This window comes from Quercus suber, unplaced genomic scaffold (assembly GCF_002906115.3).
Source record: "Quercus suber isolate HL8 unplaced genomic scaffold, Cork oak 2.0 scaffold_830, whole genome shotgun sequence".
Lineage (NCBI taxonomy): Eukaryota > Viridiplantae > Streptophyta > Magnoliopsida > Fagales > Fagaceae > Quercus > Quercus suber.
In genome coordinates this window covers 87396-96422 of record NW_027070260.1, presented here as the reverse complement: position 1 = coordinate 96422, position 9027 = coordinate 87396, and the positions used below count along the sequence as shown (strand labels likewise).

The following is a 9027-nucleotide window of genomic DNA, read 5'->3' as shown; positions in this document are numbered from 1 at the left end:
TAGCAAAAGAAAAATAAGGGCATCTTCTAAACAAAAAAAATGGGTGTTTTATTGCCCAACTTAAAAGTGATAAACGATGTCATTCTTTAGAATCTGCCACTATCCCATCTATCTCTTTTCCGTTGGTTCAATTCCACCCAATAACTCCTATTTATTATTATTATTATTATTATTATTATTTTTTTTTGTAAAGACGAAGAAATAAATTCTATTTTCTCTCCTATCCTATTTACTAGTTACTAAGTGACGAAGAATCAAATTGTCATTATATTTATTCATTTTTCTACTTTATGAGTAATGTTATTGGCACAATTAGCACTTCTTGGTGTTTCTAATAGAGGCATTTAAGATTTAAATCCCTTCTCTTGTTGTAACTATTAAATAATAATAATAATAATAATAATAATAATAATAATAATAATTTTCACAACAGTTGAATTGACATGTTTTTATTAATTTTCATTTTGACTTACCACTAACATCACTCTATAATGAATAATGCTCTGTCTATAACATTTCACAACAAATTTTAGATGGTAACCGGTTATAATCTTGTCTCACTACTTAAATTACTTTTTTGCTTATCAATAACAGCTAATAATAGCTTGTTACCTAGGATTTGTTGTGAAAATATTGTAGACTTAACATTTCTCATTTATAATCTATTGATCACAATTTATCACCTCAACAATTATAAAATAATGAAAAATACTTTTACTATTTAAAATTATATAAAAATATATGATAATGAATGAGATTGATATGCTTTAACCATTTTATATATTGAATATTTGAATCGCTTCTTTTTTATTGGTGACACATTAGTTTGTAAGCTTAATGTAGTATAATTTGTAACACCTATAAATAGCACTACTCTAAAATATTTAACCCCACCACTAACATAATTTTATTATCTATTATTCAATCCATCCAAACCATGGATTAATTGTGATTAGATCACGTCATTTACCCGTCAAAATCACCAGTGATATTTGAAGAAAAATAATCCAATTGCACTTTATATTGTATTAGTTATGGCAAAATATGTGGCAAAGTTTGTGTAAATTGACTTTTTGATTTTTGTTGCAACTTTAGGATAGGAATGGCAGCGGGCTCGGCTCAAGTCAGGTTTTTTGATGCTTGAACTCGATCCACGAGCCCTCCTTCGTTACTTGAACTTGCCCGTTTAATAAACGAGTTTTTTTTAACCCCAAACCTACCTCGTCGGGCCCCGTCCAGCTACTTTTGGGCCTAATCTAAAAACGTGGCCCAATCCAACCCAATTTTTTTAAAAAAAAAAAAAAAAAATTACAACCACAGAAATAGAAGTACATATCACAAAAACAAACATAAACAAAAACACAAATCAACTTGTTTTTTTGGCTCTTCTTTGTTAATATAGATTTTTCACTCATCAAAAAAAAAAAAAAAAAAAAACACACACACACACACACACACACACAAATCACAAATAGAAACATTGTGCTCTTCTGTGACAAATAGCAACCACCACATGATGAGAGTGAGGGTTAGGGTGACGGTGGGTTGGTGAGTGAATGAGAGTGAGGGTGACTGGGTGAGGGGCGACTGAGAGAAAACGAGAGTAAGAGTGAGAGAGGTAAAGGGTGGCGAGGCTAAGTGAGGCTGTGGGGCTGAATGAGGCTGTGAGGGGAGTGTGAGGCTAAACGAGGTTGTGGGGCTGTGAGGCTGAGTGAGGCCGTTAGGGGAGTGTCTGTGTGAGGTCAAGAGACAGTGGTTGACGGAGAGAGAGAGAGAGAGAGAGAGAGAGAGAGAGAGAGAAAGATAAGAGATTGAGGATTAGGTTTAGAAAAATGATTTGAAATGAAAGAGGAGTATTTATACTAGGTTTTTTTTTTTTTTTTTTAATTTTTTTTTAATAATATATATGTATACAGGTTAGGTTTGGGTCGAGTATGCATAAAACCCGGACTTGACCCAAACCTAATTTAGGTTTGATTTTTAAAACCCAAACTCGATCCTATTGTTTAGCGGGTTTGGTAAAACCTAACTCATTATGGTCGGGTACTTGCGGGTCGAGTTATATTTGCCATCCCTACTTAAGCATGGACTAGCGGTGGGTATTTTCTTCTACTCACAGCTGATAACTTTTTATACTATCATGAACCAACTCACAATTTTGCCATAACTTTTCTACGTGGCAGATTGTTATTGACTGTCTATCACATTTAGGGACAGACCTAAGATTTCAAGTTAAAGGGGGCCATAAGCGAAAAAAAAAAAAATTGTCTTATGAGTTAGCAATGTGGGCAATGTGGGATTTACTAGTTTTCAATTACAAATTTATCTAATTTAAAATATATTAATTATAGCATTATGAACAACGTTACGAATTTTCGTTTGGTTTGTCCATTAGAATGAAATATTTCAATATTGGCTTATTTTGGTTTTCCATTTCAAGGTTTTCACTATATATATATATATGTGTGTGTATGTGTGTATGTATGGCATTGATTAAAACCCTTATAAATTATTAAGGATCTCAAAACTATAAGTGCATATTTCAATTAGTATATTAATCTTTAAACCTAAAATATATATTTAAAAAAAATATTTTCAAATTAACAATTAATTTTTCAGAATAATTGAAATATGGTTAAAATGTATCTATATGATGAAAGCAGAAAAAGGCATAAGCTAATTTTTTTTTATTAAAAAAAACTAGGTGATATGGAGGAGGGTAGAAGGCTTAAAAGTCAACATAAAAATTTGAGCTTCATTTAAATATTAGTCAAGCTAGTATTAGAGCATCCGCATTTGGGCTTCTAAATGCCAAATGTTAAGAACATTTGGCATTTAAGCCCCAAAACCCATCAGCAATGGGAAGGCTATATCCCAAATGCTAAAAAAAATTTGAGATTTTGCTACAGTACCATCTCAAATGTAAGATGGTACTGTAGCAAGATGGTATAAAAAAAAATATTTTTTAATTAACTTTACCGGCAAATTTCTCACTCTCCCTCATTTTATCTCTTTCTTTTCTCTCTCTTCCTTCTCTCTTTCTCATCCCCTCTCTCTCTCGCCGAATCACCAAGCCGGATCGGAGCTCACGCCGGATCGGTTCCGATGGGTTCCGTTCCATTCCGATGGAGATCGGTTTGGCGAGGTGGGTTCCGATGGCGAGATGGGTTCTGATGGCTAGGTGGGTTCCACGGAGATCCGTTCCGTTCCGATGGTGAGGTGGGTTCCGATAGAGATCGGCATGGATTGTTGATGGTGGGTTTTTCTTCACATTTTTGTTTTTGTGATTGTTGTGATTGTTGATCAGCATGGATTGTTGGGATTGTTGTTGTGATTTGCTGGGGTGGCTGGGTTTGTTCACGGTGATTTGTTGTTGTGATTTTCTCTGGTTTTTTTTTTTTTTTTTTTTTTATAATCTTCTAAAATAGATGTACAGTACAAAATTTACACATTTTGGGCAAAAAAACACCCACATCAGTGGGTGTAAAAATATGCAAATCTGTGTATATATTTCCACGAGCTACAGTACCCGTGTAAATATAGACAGGTACTATAGCTCGTGTATACATTAAAATAATAGCCGAATCAACTTCCCAGCGCGCCAGAATAACCACCAACCACCAAACCCAGCGCCACCACCAACCACCGCACAGAGAATTAGACCAAAATCAACAGAAAATTAAACCAAAAATAACAGAAAATTAAACCAAAACTCACCGGTAAACCCAACCCAAAAACAGTACAACCCCACCGGAGCTGGATTTGCTACCAGTGCTGCCGCCCGATCCACCAGATCTTCCATTGTTGTCGTCGGTTGGGGGTGGGAGGCGAAGGTTGGGGGTGGGAGGCGAAGGATCGGTGGTGGAGGAAGAGAGGGAGGGGCGAAGGAAAGAGGGACGGAGAGCTGGATCGCCAGAGGGAGGCCGAATCGGTGGAGGACTCGACGGCGAGCTGGATCGACGGAGAGCTGGATCGCCAGAGGGAGGCCGAATTGGTGGAGAACGTCGGCGGCGAGCTGGATCGACGGAGAGCAGAGAGATGGGTAGGGCTGGATCGATCGGTTTCAGTGAGTGGGCTTTGTGATTTGGAAGAGGAAGGCAGAGAGATGTGTAGAGAGAGAGAGAGTAAGAAATCAGAAAATGAGAGGAAACAGAGAGAGCGTGTATTTAAGTGGGGGTGGTTAGAAAGAAATAATAAAAAAATAGAGTATAATTATTATTTTATTAAAATATTTTGTAAAATAAATGAATTGATGTGGGTGTTTTATAAAAGTGAATGTGTAAAATAGAAAAAGTAGGTTTTTAGTGTAAAAATGAACGTGTAAAATAGACATGCTGATATGAATGCTCTAATGGGTTTTAATTTTTTGGAGATAGAGTTGGCTGTCGGGGCTAATAATCATAGGAGAGGGGCTAAGGTTTTGAAAAAAAAGTAGGCCAGCAATAAAAAACTCAAAATATACCTAATAAAAAAAAAATTGGGCTAGGGAGGGCCCGGAGCCCTCTCTTGAGTCTGTCTTCAGTCACATTCGCATAGACTCACACTTGACATTGTATAAAATTATGGCAAAATATGTGGCAAAGTTTGTGGAGATAGACTTTTTGATTTTTTGTTGCAACTTAAGGATGGATTGGCCGTGGACACTTTCTCGCCACTCATGGCGGATAAGTTCTTCTTTTATTACAAACAAATTCATAATTTTTGCTACAACTCTCAATGTGACAAATTAGGATTAGTTACCTCTTACTTTCACATAAAAAATTGTGTTTTTTTTTTAATAGAAAATATTTGCTAAAAGATACCATATCCACAACTTTTTATACAACTTTTGCCATAAACTAATCATGTGATGAGTTATGAGTGAAAAATGTATGAATTTATTACTTTTTTTTCATTATTCATAACTTGTCACATAGTAAATTGTGGTATTTTAAGTATTGTTCATATTTGCAATTATAACTCTTATATAACGTACTATAAGTAATTTTCAATCACTTATACATTTGAGCAATCAATTTTTTTTCACTATTCGGTGCCTCACTTTATTGTAAATTGTGACATAGGAGTTACGTGGTAGATTGTCATAGGCCCTGTATAATAACGATATTTAAACAATAAAAATTATAATTTAAACGTTACGACACATATATCCACATATATTTTTTTTATTTACACATATTTTTATTTCTATGTAAGTTAAAAGAAACGGCCTAAATTTTTCCATTACTTAAGACTTTAACAAAATCCGTGTCGTGACTTTCGCATCTTCCAAGTTGTTGACAGAGACTAAAGAGAAATTCGGATAGGAAACAAGTGGACCCACAAGCATGGAAAAAAGGAAAAGTAGATAGGAACAACCCACCTAACATAATGAACGGACAAGATCAATTTTCAAGCAAAAAAGGAATCTTCAATCCGACTATATAACATGGCCCATGAGTGTGACGAAGAGAGCAGGTAGCTAAGGCTTAGATCTTTCTCAAATGGCTAAAATACAGAAGGTGGTGTGTGACTGTGAATTGCTGCTGCTGTGTGTTGTTGCTGTTGTGAGTATGAATCAGTAGTGATGGGAGAAAATGGAGAGTTTGGACTTTCGGAAGGTTGTGGCTTGGGCGAGTAGGGAGGACACACTTTTTACTATGCTCTTTTGTTTTTGTTTTTGTAAAACAAAAGAAACGCAAAAAGATAGTTTGTCTTACCTACTCCGCCCATGCCAAAGGTTTCCGATTTTTCCTCCCTCTCCTTACCTTCTCTTTTTTCCTCGCCACCTTTCCTTGGACCTCAAGCGGTTTGTTTGTAAGTTCAATTTTTTTTTTTAATTTTAATTTTGCATATATATATTGTTTACTCTTAAGATTCATAGATATGTTTGAATCTAGATCTACAAAGGATGAATCAAGCGGTTTATGAATATCTCGAGCTCTAATTAGAAAAATGTTTGATTATGTTCCTTTGTTTAGTAAATAAGCTCAAGCCCAAGTTAGGCTTGACTATTAAATGAGCTAAGCTAAAATATAACATAATACTTGTTCATGAACAAGTTTGTGAATATGAGATTTGATTAAAATTTATGTATTTTTATATGTATACTTGTCTAAAAGATCTGATATTAGATTATATAAGTTTGTAAATAGGTTTATGTGATATAATCTCAAATAATTATTTGTAATTTATAATATAAACATTAATAAAAATAAATTCATAGATTTTGAAAGGGGTAAAAAAAACTTTAGTCCTGCTTTTACTATATACTTAAAAAGAATAAGTTAATCAAGTTATTTGGTGATAAACTCTTCATGTTTAAACTTAAATTAAATGAATTAGTCTAAATTTTTAATATTTGGCTTGGTTTGAATTGTTTACCGCGCTACTTGGTCCCATCACAGCACTGACCTGCCTTAATATTTGGAAAATTTTCACTTTCATCTGACAACAGTCGCACCAATTGAGCTAAGGTGATTTGAGCACAAGTGGTGTGATTGGTGTTAGACGGAATTAAAAAATTATGTGGAGTTTTTTGGTTTCTTTTAGCACTGAAAAATGCTAAGACCACATGAGGGTATACAACTTTCGCTGTAACTACTTACAAGATTTACTGTAAAAGTTGTGTAAGTTTATGTGGTCTTATCATTGCTCTATACTATTGCTCTAAATTTGTGTGATGGTGGGACCCAAGCAAGGTGGATAGAGTTGTAAAGATCCGTAAGTTATGATAAAAGTTGTGTAAGTTTATGCACTCTTATCATTGCTCTATAATATTGCTCTAAATTTGTGTAATGGTGGGACCCAAGCAAGGTGGATAGAGTTGTATAGATTTGTTTGGATTTACTTATCTGCGTCCTTGTTTTCTTCCTTTTTTTTTTTTTTTTTAGCCGCATGTTTTGATTTTTCTTTCGTTTGGATAGAACTTATTTTGTTAAAATTGAAAATTAAAAATATTGTAGTAAAATAATTTTTAAATGTGTGAATAGTATCGTGAGACTTATTTTTAATGAAAAAGTTGTTGAAAAGTGAAGTTTATGAGGTTTGTGAATAGTGCACAGGTGCATTCTTCACGGAAGAAAAGTCAAAACATGTGGCGGAAAAAAAGAAGAAGAAGAAAGAAACATGGGTGTGGATGCAGAATAAGTGTATTCAAACGGATACTAAGTGTGTAATTAAGTGAATTTTGCTGGGTTATTTATGGACACAATTTTTTGTCACAACTTTAATATGTGTGACTGTGAGTGGTGGAGAGAAAGTTGTAGGTCTATGAAAGTGGTGGTTCACCAACTAATCACAATTGCACATGTCAACAAGTTGTGACAAATAGTGTGGTCATAGAAGAGTTTGTCTAGGGATATATTTAAATCTGCACCCAATTTCACAATATGCTTGAGTGTCAATTTGTGATTGGATTATATTACTTATACATGGGACCACTATTGATACTTGATGAAAAGTAGAATTATTATACACCAATCACAAGTTGACACTTAAGCATGTTGTGAAATTGGGTGTGGATTTGAGTGTGTTCTAAAGTTTTTCATGTTTTTATTTTTTATTATTGGTGAAAATTGGTGTTGCCTTGTCAAGTCAGGTTTGATGGGTGAAGCTTCTCATAATTATATATATATATATATATATGTATATTGGTAGGACACAACATTTTTCATAACTTTTTTTACAATTGTTGGCCTGTTAACATGGTTGATGGGAACAATATCACTTTTATGTGGGCCTTCTACATACCATCATTACAGGTCATGCTAATAGTTGTGAAAAAAGTTGTGAAAAATGTTGTGTCTTATTTTTATATATATATTTGGTAATTTGTGATAAAATTAATCGATGGTATTTATGTATGTACATGCATACATATATATGGAATACATCATTTTGTCTTTCTATTCTTTTTATCACTTCTTTTACTATTCATTTTCTTATCATACCTCTTTCTCTTTCTATTTCTATAGTATCTAACTTCTTTTGCATCATGGGTTTGTTTGAATAAAGTTTATTTTGCTGAAAACGCAAAACATTGTAGGAAAATAATTTTTAAATGTATGAATAGTACTATGCGACTCATTTTTAATGAAAAAGTTGCTGAAAAGTAAAGTTTGTAGGTCTTGAAACAGTGCATGAGATCCACTAGTGTGCACTGTCTACCGCTTATTTTGCTGGTGTGAACAGTGCACTGACAGAAAAGTCAAAAATCACGGCTTAAAAAAAAAAAAAAAAAAAAAGGATATTGATGAAAAGTAGAGCGTTTTGTGTCTGTGTTTTTTTTTTTTTTTTTTTTTTTTTTTTAGTCGTGATTTTTGACTTTTTTGTCATTGCACTGTTCACACCAGCAAAATAAACGGTGGATAGTGCACATCAGTGGGTCCCCTGTATTATTTACGGAACCTATAAATTTTACTTTTTTGCAATTTTTTCATTAAAAATGGGTCATACGGCACTATTTACACATTTAAAAATTATTTTGTTACAATGTTTTCAGTAGGGGTGTCAATATTTGACACAACTTGCATACACGGTACGAACTCGACACGGGTTTTTTCGGGTTAGGGTTTGGCCTTAATGGGTTTGGGTCATAAACGGGTCAACTCAAAAGCAACACGATAAGAAATAAGTCATAAACAGGTCAACCCGCGTAACTCGCAATAGACACGTTTGACACGTCAATTTATTTGTGTTAACTCGAAATGACCCACTTAACACAATTCGTTTAACTCATATAACAAATAAATATTTATTTTATTTTAGATTTGTCAAATACCTTTTATATTCAACATATATTTTAAATTAAAAAAGAAAAGTGAGTAATTATAAAAATTTACAAGAGATATAATTGAAAATTGAAACTTTACAGATCCTAGAACTACTAATACTTTTTTCTTTTTCTTTTTTGGCATAGAACTTACAATAATAAAATTGGATGAGCTTGTGAAAGATGTTATGAATTTGAACATTAATAAAGAATCTATGGATGATAATCGTGGTCATAGTCAGAATTAGTCTACTGTTTGCTCAAATTTTTTCAAT

General features: G+C 33.5%; 1 long non-coding RNA gene across 1 annotated transcript; it reads left to right on the top strand.

Moving 5' to 3' along the window:
* The first annotated feature begins 5455 nt into the window (after positions 1–5455).
* On the top strand, positions 5456–7777 carry LOC111985924 (uncharacterized). The gene is made up of 2 exons (XR_010626659.1): positions 5456–5796; positions 7037–7777. It is a non-coding gene; the product is annotated as an uncharacterized LOC111985924 (long non-coding RNA).
* The last annotated feature ends 1250 nt before the right edge of the window (positions 7778–9027 follow it).